The sequence below is a fragment of the Spermophilus citellus genome (genome assembly GCF_964194105.1).
Source record: "Spermophilus citellus genome assembly, chromosome: 4".
NCBI lineage: Eukaryota > Metazoa > Chordata > Mammalia > Rodentia > Sciuridae > Spermophilus > Spermophilus citellus.
Genome location: NC_138185.1, coordinates 15045498 through 15057915, shown reverse-complemented (window position 1 = coordinate 15057915; position 12418 = coordinate 15045498). Strand labels below are relative to the sequence as shown.

General features: G+C 42.9%; 1 protein-coding gene across 3 annotated transcripts in view; it reads left to right on the top strand.

Moving 5' to 3' along the window:
- PKIG (cAMP-dependent protein kinase inhibitor gamma) overlaps positions 1–12418 on the top strand; it is an 87038-nt gene that overhangs the window by 48639 nt on the left and 25981 nt on the right. For 2 of the 3 annotated variants that reach the window (XM_081292631.1, XM_081292632.1), the window contains one exon: positions 10047–10116. The gene's annotated coding sequence lies outside the window, so the exon portion shown is untranslated. Of the gene's footprint in view, positions 1–421; positions 550–10046; positions 10117–12418 lie in introns of those variants that run through there. The other variant, XM_081292630.1, reaches the window with a different exon arrangement.

The window sequence follows — 12418 nt, the reverse complement described above, 5'->3', positions numbered from 1 at the left end:
ATTGAGCAGAGAGCTGTGGCGTGGGTGAAGGCTTCCTCCCTGACACATTATACACCAAAGAAATGAATTAAAACACAACCCAGCAGACTAGATGGCCCCCAGTTGGCAGTGACTAACAAGCAGAGGATTTACGCTAGGAGCCCCGGCTGAGTGAGTAGATAGGAAGCCTTTTGTCACTAGGGCCTCAGGGTTGAAAATTGAAGGAAGGATGTTAGGCCAATGTGACCAGCCTGGGATGCGGTTACAGCCCCCCAGTTCATTGTCCAGAGGAAATGGATCTCCCCCGTGGACTGAGAGGTAGAAACTGAGCAAGTGAGTGAAGTGGTTGACATCATCAGCCTGAGCATTGGATTACAGCAAATGGGGACTTAGTTGGCCGGAGACGTGGGAAACACCCACTAAAACCTCGAAGTGCTTTTTCATTTAGGGAGAGGGCCGAGAGACTTCTGCCTGAACCTTGGGTCTGGATTGCTCCTTCTCAAACCTGGTTTCTTAATTCCACCTTCACTTCTGACCGGGAACCTCTGCAGTTTGAGGAACTTTGCTCCCGTAAGTAGAGTTGTACTCCCTCCTCACCCCCACCTCCAGGGAGAAGCGGAGCTCTCTGGAGAGCTTGCTTTCTAGCTCATTGGTCACAAAGGGTCTATTTTTATGTCCTGATATATGTGAGCTTGCTCTGAAAATTGCAGTTTTCTCTGAAACTGCCTGGGGCTGGAGTCAGAGCCCCGAGCCTCCCAGGGCTCTGTTCAGATCCTGGTTTACTTTTTCACCCAAAGAACTTTTGACAGTATCCCTAGCTTTAAAAGCAGCAGTTTGCCCCAAATACAGGGGACAAAGTAAATCCTGAAACTAGTATTTGAAAACTTTATTTTTTTTTCTGATTACAAAGGTGTTACAAAACATTGTACACCTTCTAGAAATAAATGTCTCTGAAAGTGAAAATTCCCTAGACTCTTCCCCTCACAAATATAAAATTAATAAGTTAAATTTTATACACAGACATGTTAAACTTCTGAAGTCATCACTTACCGCAGAAACTTTTGGGGGCATGGGGAGACTCCCAAGATTGAAAGGAGGGGAAATCTTTAACTTTGGCTTTGTGATTTTTTAAAAATATTTTTTAGTTGTTGATAGATCTTTAGGTTTTTATTTATTTATACATGGTGCTGAGAATCGAACCCAGTGCCTCACACATACAGGCAAGTGCACTACCACTGAGCCACAGCCCCAGCCCCCTTTGTGATCTTTTTATTGCTTCCTTTTTTAAATTTGCTGTTTATGCTTAGAAAATAAACAGAACATGTAAGCCCTTAGGCGTTCCATTTGTTGGTATCTGTTTTTAGGGTTTTAAACTAAGCAAGCAACTCTGTGCAAAGAGGAAGTGAAGGAGCCCTATAGCCCCAAGCTCCCTTCCTGAGCTGAGGGTTTTCAATTTGTCCACACTGGCCTCTGGCAGAGACCACAAAGGCCAGGTACTGTCCCTCAGGCATCACCTCCTCACCATGACTTGAGGAAGAAGGATGATTAGATTATTCAGTCTCAGGATCAATCCTAGGGAGCTGGGCGGCTTGAGATGGCTTATGGGGTGCTGTGGCCCCTCTCCCCTGTTATATTAAATATACTTAATAAGCTGTACTTAAAGGGGAAGAATGTCAGCTTTGAATAATAAAAATAAGGGCTGTGGGCATAGGTTGGTGGTAGGGCAATTGCCTAGCATGAGCCAGGACCCTGGTTTGATCCCCATCACCATTAAAAAGAGGAGGGAGAGCAAGCAGGCAGGCAGGCACATATTAGAACTGTGTGACCTTGGGCAAGCATTTTGCACTCTCTGGACCTCCTTTTCCTCATGTGCCAAATGAGGGGACAGAACTAGATCTTGATATTTCCAAATGCAGCTTAGAATGAACCATCCATATTTCTTTCCCTTTGAGGCAGATCCTTATGGCCTTAGAAGCAAAGTGCCCTAGGTTTTCAGTAATCCAGAATGACTAAAATTGACACTTGTAGGACAATTAGAGGACATGAAACAGGCAGTATGAAGTTACTACTGAGTTTTGATGATTTTATTCGGGTTTGGGGTTCCCAAATAAAGAGGGGGAAAAGTTTCATTGGTGTGTGTGTGTGTGTGTGTGTGTGTGTGTGTGTGTGTGTGTTGTGTGTGTTGGAAAAGCATACTTTAATAGCACTGACATAAGACAGCATAAAACAAGAAACTAAGGCCACCCTCATCTGTCCACACCTGGCCTCTGGCAGAGATCACAAAGGCCAGGTACTGTCCTTCAGGCATCACCTCCTCACCATGACCTGAGGAAGAAGGATGACCAGATTATTCAGTCTCAAGATCAATCCTAGGGAGCTGGGTGGCTCCAGCCTCTGGCTACCCAGGACCATGGCTGGTTCCATGGTAGCAACAGTCTACCTTCAGTGGGCTTTGTTACTGGGGAAGACCACAGCTCTAAGATATGCCTGCTACAGGGCCATGAGCCCCCTCCTGCTAACCAAGACCTTATTGGAACAAATAGTTTCTAAATAACACATCCTCCCAAGAGTAGGGTCTGGGAAGGCCTTAAAGATAAAGAGCCCTGGCTTGGGAGTAGCTCAGTAGTTGAGTGCAGGCCCTGGGTTCCATCCCCAACACCACAAAACAAACAAACCAAAAAACCCAACAAGATAAAAGAGTCCTTAAATCCACAAGACCTGGAACTCGGAGAGTCAAAGTCCAAGACGACCTTTACTTTTGTTTGTCCTTCCCCAGCAGCATTTGGCATGTCTAGGTTAAAGGAGGGGACGAGGACAAACCAAAGTTCCCCTTCTTCTCTCTTACCAAACTAAAATCTAGGATTAAGATCTAGGATTAAATCTAGAGTTAGATTAAAACTGAGCTGTGTCTCCTTTGCACCCATGTGCCAGGCTTTCTACTAGGCACTGGCCTCTTAGTGAGCAGTGAGTTTGGGGCATCTTGGGAGTGGAGACAGGTTGTAAAAGGGACCACTGTGTCCTGAGCTCTTACTTGACTTTTATACCTTTGTGAAAACTGTCACACACAAGACTGGGCATCTTGCATTTACTGACTCCTTTAAATCTTAATAGTAGTTATGTGAGACAGAGATTGGCTCCATTTGACATGAAAAGAGGCGCACAGAGACGAAGCGCCCTGTCTACTGTCTGGCAGCTGATAGAGCTGGAGAACCAAATGAGAACTGGCTGTCCCTGTCACCCTTGAACTTTCCACCACACTGTGCTGCCTTGTCTCCATCAGCTCCCTGGATCTCAGCTTGTCTCTGTTACAGGAAGAAGGTTGAACTTGGTTTGGGTCTTATTTCAGCTGTCTCAGGCGGGTGTGTTCCCGGCTCATCACCTGTGTGTCATTCCCGCCTGGTCTGTTGTGCTGCCTGGCTTGCTGTGGGCCTCTGAACCCTGTGGGTCTTTGTGACCCTGGGATTAACTGGTGGCAGTATGTGTCAGTTTCTTCAATGAGGGTTCTCCTGGGTAGGAGAACAAGTAGAAGCTCTGTCCTCATCACCTCCTGCCTTACAGATCCTGGACAGCTCTGCTTGCCACACAGAACCTGCCTCTCTTGGTAAAGTCGGGGGGTCACAGTCATACCTGCTCCAAAGTATACTGTGTGGATGAAATGGAATAAAGCTCACAAATTAGCACTTAGTTCTAAGGTACAAAACTTCATACTCTGAACTATTGTTTTACAACGTTCAGAAAGAGTGCTAGCAGTGTACGCATGCGTCTGTGCTCAGTCAGAAGGTGGCATTTCTGTGAGGAACCTGTGGTTATCCCCGAACTCACCAATTCTAAAACCCCTGTGAGGGTGCCTGGAGCGGCTGTGTTGGCTCTTCATATCCATCCTCTGGGCTGCTTACTGTCACCTACTCCGATGATGCTGAATTTCAAATCAGCCAGCCAGCGCAGAGGTCGAAAGCAGAAGTGGGTACTGTTCTCCTGGACCAGCGGGCCCTGGCCCAGCCACCTAAGGAAGAGGCTGGTAACAGGTGCTGTGAGTGGCAAGAAATTGAGTTCATGCAGTGAACCCCAAGTTGAGCTCACAAGAGGTCAGATGTGATTCCTGAGTGCAGACAGTAGAAAATCTGGAGTTTTCTGGAAGCACTTTATTAACCCTGACCTGAGGCCCAGCTCACTGTCTCCTGCAGATCCCTCAGCAAGGCTTTCACTCCTTCAAGAAGGGGTGTCTTTGGAAGTCGCAGTCAGCTATGATTCTAAACTGCAGACTAGATAATCTGCTCTTACTGGAGGAAGCCAGATTTCCCAAACGTAAAAGCAGCCTTATTAATCTTCCAAGAAATGACTGGCTTCCACTCTGCTCTTCAGGACTGAATGATGGACCTTCAGGGCACAAAAGACATGAAGTATCTGTGGTTAATGCAGTCTTATGTCCCAGGGTCTGGGGCTGGTTATGTTTAGTACTTCATAGGTGGTTGGTACTTCATAGGTGTGGTCTCCACTGTTCCATGAATGTGTCTTGAGGGCTTCCTAGTACTAAGCCCTGGGCTAGGGGAGCAAGGATTACAGATGCAGCCTCTCATCCGTGCATCAGGAAGACAGGTGGTGAGTGAACCCCAATGTGAAAAGTAGCACAGAAGAAATATGCAGAGGGGCTACAGAATGCCAGACAGTGGCTCACATCTGGCAGAGGCTGGTCTTAAGCTGGGTCATCGCTTCCACACTCCTCCAGTTCCTGGAGCTCTGAGATTTGCCCTTGTTTGCACTGGGAATGACTGCAAGCTACTGCAGCAGCAGAAAGTGCCCACTTCTAGCACCTTCCTGTCCCTCATGCTTCAGAGGAATGGAAGGAACTGTTCCTCAAAAAATGCAAGGCCCCCATCTGGGAGGGTCCTGAATTCAGAATGCCTAACCATGGCAAGGAAACATAGGAACGGGTGATTTTGGTAGTCTAAAATCCCTGCTGGGTTTTCTGTTGGTTTGTTTTTATAACACTTATTGTTGTTTTTCCTGATTATAAAATTAGAACATACTCAAGGAAGGAAAGCTAGACAGTACAGAAAAACATACTTAAAATAAATCACCACTCAGTAATTTCACTTCTCTGGTTTCTGAATAAGGGCCCGCCTCACGTCCCCTCACCCACACACTACTGCTACATTTCAAGTTTAGCTCTAATTTTAATTTCTCCATGGGCAGAGTCTTATATGTATTTGCATATCCCCAAGGTGCTCATGTTCTGTGCTGCGGTCCACTGGGCAAGAAAAAAATGCCATCTGTGATTGGTTAGAGGCTGCAGCCTCCACTTGTACTTCCCTGCAGTGTGTGAGTTCATCTGCTGTTAAGAGGCGGGTGCAGCTTAATGGTAGCTACATGTAATGTAGCTTAATGCGTTTGTCTAGCACGTACAAGGTCCTGGGTTCAGTCTCCAGAACTATAAAACAAACAAGAAACCTTGTGCTTTAGGGCTTATGCAAGGTGTGCATTATCAAGGTAAATAAGACTTCTAAGTTGCTCACAGTCTGATAGAAAAAAGAAGAGTCTTAACACAAGTGATAATGTGCCCCAGTAGCGGCACTGAGAACTCGGAGAGCCTGCTAAAGCCGAGAAGCATCGCGTTTGAGCCGGGCCTTCAGTTTACTTGACTAAATTTTTCATGTGGTCAGCCAGTATCAATTGAGTACCTGACATGTGCCAGGGTATGGGCAAGATGATAGGTGGATGGTGTGAAATAAAATAGGCCTGGTCCTTCATGACCCCTCCCTACGTGATGTTCACTAGGACCAATGGCCATGTTAGGACCCATAAACAGGGTGACAGAGGACCCATAAATAGGGTGTGGCTAAGGGGCTTCCTCGTGCTTAAACATGTGGAGTAGGCAGTGATGCCAGGAGCTAAGGTGGGAGGGGGGGTGTGGCATGAGGAAGAATGACACAGCAGGGAGAGGGAGCCAGAGAGGGGAGGGGAGTGAGGTGGATGAGGGTCGGGCAGCCTGAGGATAGGCAAGGCCCTCAGACAGACATGGACATCTGCTGTTGAGAATGGATTGGAAGGCCAAGAGCGGAGCGGAGGAGGCGCCTGCTGCAAATATGCTTTGTGAAAGAAGAAGGCCTGTAGAGATGGGGGGATTGTTATTATTTCAGTGAGACATTTGTTATCCATGAAATAAAAGTGAGATGCAAAGTGAGACGCAAAGCCGAGGTAACTAAAATGCCAGGTTCCACAGCCCTTCAGGAGCCTGCAGTGCATTCTGTTCTGCCTGTGCTGCTTCCTCCTCCTCCTCCTCCTCCTCCTCCTCCTCCTCCTCCTCTCTCCCCACCCCCACCTTATTTCATCATTTCCTTTCCTTTTTCTTTTCATCCAAATAATTTGCAAAACATCCCATTTCTCTTATCGGGGTTCCTGCCCCTGCCATAAAGCCAGAGCATCTGGTGTGCACACTCCTGTTCCAGCACACAGCCCTCCCAGGGTGGAGGAGGGGGGAACCTTACAGTTTAGATTTTCTTTTAGACATTAAAGGGAAACTTCTTTTTCTTTTTCTTTTTTTTTTTTAAGTATAGAATTCTTTCCCCTTTTAAAGTCACAAATGCTTAGCAGTAAAGTATACTTTAACCTGGATTTTTTTTTTTTTTAATTTTGCTTCCAACTTTCAAAATAGCAGAAGATCTGTTCCATTTTGGCCAAAAAAGAAAGTGACAATAAATGTAATTTACTGTCCCATATGAAGATAAACAGGTAATGATGATAGTTGGCCACTGTTCTTTCTCTGCTCTAACAGGTTTATTTGTTTCTTTATTATTGTTTGTTTTTATTTCTTTATTTTCCTTCAAGTAATCTTTGTGTTTCTTGTCCCTCGCTAAACAATTTGAAGATGTTCAAAGAAAAACTTACAAGCTCTCTTCCCCCATTTCCATTTCCATTCATCTGCGATAGCCAGTGATGGTAATTTGTTTGGTGTGTATCTTTCCATAACTTTCCCGAGCTCCTTTTTAAATAGACATAGGGTTTGAATGTATATGTGGCAATTTGTTTTGTCAGAAGTGGGATCATACTTTGTTCATTACTTTGTAACTTATTTTTCGCACTAAATAATAATGGTTCACTCTTTAAATAGCTTTAGGCTATAGAAGGAAGAGTACACTACAGTATATTCAACCGTTTCTTTTTTGACAGATATTTATGTACCTGGCTGCTGTGGTCTGGATGTGCTCTGTCTTGCCAGAACTCTGTTGAAATCTGTTTGCCAGTGGAACCTTTCAGAGGAATTAATGTCTTTCTCCAGAGGCTGGGTTCTCATGGGAATGGATTAGTTCTTTCTAGAGCAGGTTGTAATAAAGCAGGTCAGCTCCTTTGTCCCCTCCTTGTCTTCTGCATATATCTTCTCCCCTTCTGCTCTCTACCATGAGGCCCTGACTAGAAACCAAGAAGACTCAGAACTGTGTGCCAAATCAGACCTCTTATCTTTATAAATTATTCAGTCTCAGGAATTCTGTTATAGTAGGAGAAAACAGACTAAGACACTGTTTTTGCCACTAAAAAATATTGTTGTATTAAATATCTTTTTTCCTAAAGAATTTAATCATTATTTTATTTATTTAATTAATTTTTTATGTGGTGCTGAGGATTGAACCCAGGGCCTCATATGTGCTAGGCAAGTGCTCTACCACCGAGCCACAACCCCAGCCCTAAATATCTTTATATTCATATCGTACTTTATTGATAATATTATTTCTAAAGATTGCATTTTTTAAAACTAGTATTATTTGACATTGAATAGATAATACCATCCTACTTTGTAAAGAGTCATGGTAATTTATATTCTCTAGTATATGAGTACTTCCAGTTTTCTAATGTTAAATGTTAAATGCTCTCTTCCTTCTTCCTTCTAGTTTCTTCCTTCTACTCTCTCTCCCTCTCTCTTCCTCTATCTCTGTTGTTTTATTTTATGGCAAGGCTGATGGGGGGAAATGGTGTCCCATAGTTGCTTATCGTCTAGTGAGGTTGAACGTTGTTTCACGTTAATTGACTGCTTCATCTTTCTCTTCTGTGAATTCCCTTCACCTGTTTGTATGAATTATTTGCCTTTTTCTCAATAACTTGTAAAATTGCTTTATATATTTGTTCATTAATGATGATGCCATTGTGCCACAGATATTTTTTAACTGATTCATTTGCATATTTTATTATAAAGGGTTGAATTTTTATTATAAAATATGTGAGCTTTATGTTTTTCTCTTCATGATATCTGCCTGTTTAGGAAAAACTTTTCAACCTCAAAGTTAAATAAGTATTATTCTCTGTATTCTAATGCCTTCATCATTATAATTAATTTAATCCAGAACTTTTAGTCTTTTTGGAATTTGTGTTTATATAGTAAGAGGAAGTGGTCCAGCTTGTTCTAGTTATGCCAGCACCATTTCTTAAATAAATCATCTTTTCTCTTTTGCATTAAAATTTTATGATTTTTATAAATAAGTTTCTTTATTGTATCTATTTCTGGACCTGTTTTTCTAGTTCACACTTCTGTTTGTCTATACTTATGTCAATATATGATCTTGTATTCTAATGTCTTTATAATAAATTTTTACTGTCTCAGAAGACAAATCCTCCATTTTTCTTGACTATTTCTTGGCCAGTCTTCTGAGATCCTTATTTTTCCACATGAACTTTAATGTTACCCTCCCCAAAATGTATTGATATTCTGACTGAAATCTAATAAAAATGATGTAGTCATTTGGAAAAGATTGACATTTTTTTCATAATTAGTCTTTTCCATTTTTTATTATTCTGGGCTCAAATCCAGGGCCTTGCACATGCTAGTAAGTGTTCTTCCACTAAGTCACATCTCTAGCCTGATAATTACCTTTTCTAGACAAGAACTTTCTACTGACTTGGCACCTATGCATTTTATTTCTGTTTTTTGTTTTTATCTTTAAAATTTTAATATTTATTATTAGATTAATTTATCTAAAGTAAAATGATATTTCTATGTTTATCCTGAATCATTAGGAACTTTAAATCCCAGTGACTCAGGGATTAGAGGCATACACCACCATGCCTGGCTGTTTATTTTAAAACTTAAAAAAAAATTTTTTTTTTTTTTTTAGTTGTGATTGACCTTTATTTATTTACTTATATGTGGTGCTGAGAATCAAACCCAGTGTCTCACACATGCCAGGCAAGCACTCTACCAACTGAGCCACAACCCCATCCCCTATTTTAAAACTTAAAGTATAAAGTGTGTATACTTTTTTTTTTTTTTAAGAGAGAGGAGAGAGAGAGAGAGAGAGAGAGAGAGAGGGAGGGAGGGAGGGAGAGAGAGAGGAGAGAAACTTTTGATATTTATTTTTCAGTTTTTGGCGGTCACAACATCTTTGTTTGTATGTGGTGCTGAGGATCGAACCCGGGCCGCACGCATGCCAGGCGAGCGCGCTACCGCTTGAGCCACATCCCCAGCCCCAAGTGTGTATACTTTTAAAAATGTGAATATACACAAATGCTTCACTTTTACTAAACATAATAATCATTTATATTTTTATTAAAAAGCAGTAATACATGCAATTTTATAATATACTTTTTTTTAATATTAATTTTTTTAGTTGGACACAATACCTTTATTCCATTCATTTATTTTTATGTGGTACTGAGGAATGAACCCAAGGCCCTGCGCGTGCTAGGCGAGTGCTCTACTGCTAAGCCACAATCCTAGCCCTTACAATATCTTTTCAACAATCAAGCATGAACATCTTTCCATGTCAATACAGTGAAATCTTTCTCCTTTGAAATAGCTGTATGGTTTCTTATTGTACTGCAATTAACTGCAACTTAACTTTCTTTATTAACAACTGTCTAAGTCATTTCACCTGTTGTTTGCTACTACAAATGTTTTGCTGAATTCCTTTAGAGTCTTCTGACTATATCTATGGTATATCCTGGACATTTGGCTGTCTCAGAGGATGTGCATATTTAATATGTAAATCAATAATGCAAACTTGTCCTCCCAGAAAGATTATTTCAGTTTACAGCTCAGAGTGTGTCTGGATCTAATCTCTCCTTTTCTTCTGGTTCTTTAGAATTTTCACACTGATTAACCGAGAGTGGAACATCTGAAGAGATGCAAGCAAGAAAAAGAAACTAAACCAGGTGGGTAGTCACACTGTTCATGCCACTCTACCATAGCTTCACAATTTTTGCCTGGGTGCCTTTTTTCTTTTTCAAGAAAGAAAACAAATAGGTTTCAAATGAAATTAGAGAAGAATTTTGGTCTCACGAAGAAAAGGCAGGATGGCTCTTTTCAGAAGTTATATAACATCATGCCGCAATTTCACAGGCATGGTTCCATTTACAGGCAGTTTCTTTATAGCATCAGAAAGACTACCTCTGGCCTGATGGGTTTCTTCAGCCATGTACATGAGCAGATGGAGTCATACACAAGAGTTATGAGCAACTTTGGGTGTGACGCCAGATTTTTTTCTCTACCTAATATTTGTTATAAAGCTATTTTTACAAAGACCAGGACAAATGATAGGAATTTTCATTGTAAGGCTGTGTTAGAGGAACCAAAGCAACAAAACCCAGCCCAAAGAAATGAGCACGACCCAGCAGTATGGTGAGGAGGGATGGTGCAGGTCCTTTCCATGTGGAAACAGTTCCATCTGGAACAGTTCATCCAGCTGCCAGGAAGTATGGCCACCTTGGGTCAGTGTTCATAGTTTTATGCTATCTAAATGCTTCTGGCATAAGTTAGTAATTTTAAATCCAAGGTAACATGATATCTAGCTTTTCATCTAAAGCACTTCTGTGAATCTGGTAAATCTCTGTCTTGTCATGTTGGGAGTACAGGGTCCAGGGTCCACGGAGGTCTTCTCACCCACCCAGGCATTCATGGATGTAACCATTAAGGACATCAGAACCAAAGGCCACACAGCTAGCCTACACCTGCCTGGGTCTTTTCCATAGCTAGAATCGTCACAAATATGCCAGCAAGCCTGGGGATGAGTTTTTCTCTGAAGAGCTTGTCAGCCCATTGTGCTTTTGTGCCTAAATTAAGGAGTGTGTGTGGAGAGCGGACTTGACGTTTTCTGTCTTCAGCACTGGGTCAGAACAGTGAAGCTCTGTCTGGTGTGCAGCTTGGTGTAGATTCCTGCTGTGGCCTAGAGAAGTGCTTCTCATTTGTGCATTTATTCAGCAGTGTTTATAGAGCATCTCCTGGGAACCGGACTCTGCAAACCAGAGCAAAGTGGCAGACACAGTCTTTACCCACGAAGCTAATGGTCAGTAGATGAGTGACAGTTGCCTAGGTGCAGAGGGGACTGAGACCAAAAGGCATGCTAGAGATGGCCTGGATTGGAGTGGGCCAGAGCAAGGCTGCGGGCCTAGTGGCAGCAAGGGAACAGCCTGGGGGCTGGAAAGGGCACACACTCCCCAGGAACCACACGTGCTTCTCGGGGCTTCACAGTGCAGAACAGAGGCCATGGCTAGAGTTGAGTATTCAGGTGGCTACGAATGAGTCTGGGCTTTATCTTTTTTTTTTTTTTTTTAATCTTTTTTTTTTTTAAGAGAGAGTGAGAGAGGAGAGAGAGAGACAGAGAGAGAGAGAGAGAGAGAGAGAGAGAGAGAGAGAGAGAGAATTTTCAATATTTATTTCTAGTTCTCAGCAGACACAACATCTTTGTTGGTATGTGGTGCTGAGGATCGAACCCGGGCGCACGCATGCCAGGCGAGCGCGCTACCGCTTGAGCCACATCCCCAGCCCCTGGGCTTTATCTTGATAGCTCTAAGTGTGAAAGTCACTGGATATTTTTAGAGGAGAGAGGTGTGAGTGAGTAGGGCTTAGAAAGGAAACTCTCTGGGTAATAGGCTAAGTGGAGTCCCAGCCTCTTCCCTGACTACTCTTGTTACCTCTCTTCTCAGTGTCTCTGTCACTCCTTTTCTTGGACCTTCAAGAAGGCAAAGATCATGGGCTGGGGATGTGGCTCAAGCGGTAGCGCGCTCGCCTGGCATGCGTGCGGCCCGGGTTCAATCCTCAGCACCACATACCAACAAAGATGTTGTGTCCACCGAGAACTGAAAAATAAATATTAAAAATTCTCTCTCTCTCTCTCTCTCTCTCTCTCTCTCTCTCTCTCTCTCTCTCTCTCTCCTCTCTCACTCTCTCTTTAAAAAAAAAAAAGGCAAAGATCAGGGCCTGAGAGCAGATAGTGTCTCTCCTTGCAGATGAGCAAGGGGGTGATGGTAGGTGGGTGGGGAGAGGCATCCAATGTAAAGCAAAGATTACTGGTGGCCTTGGACAGTCATTTCACAGTGTGAGCATCATCTGTTGAAGAGCAGAGGAAGTATTACCTCCTCCTCTTGCCTTTTATAGTAGTTACTTTACATGTCCAACTGGGGCTTCCAGAGGAATCTCTCTGCCTTTCTTGCCATGAAATTATTTGTTGAAACTCTC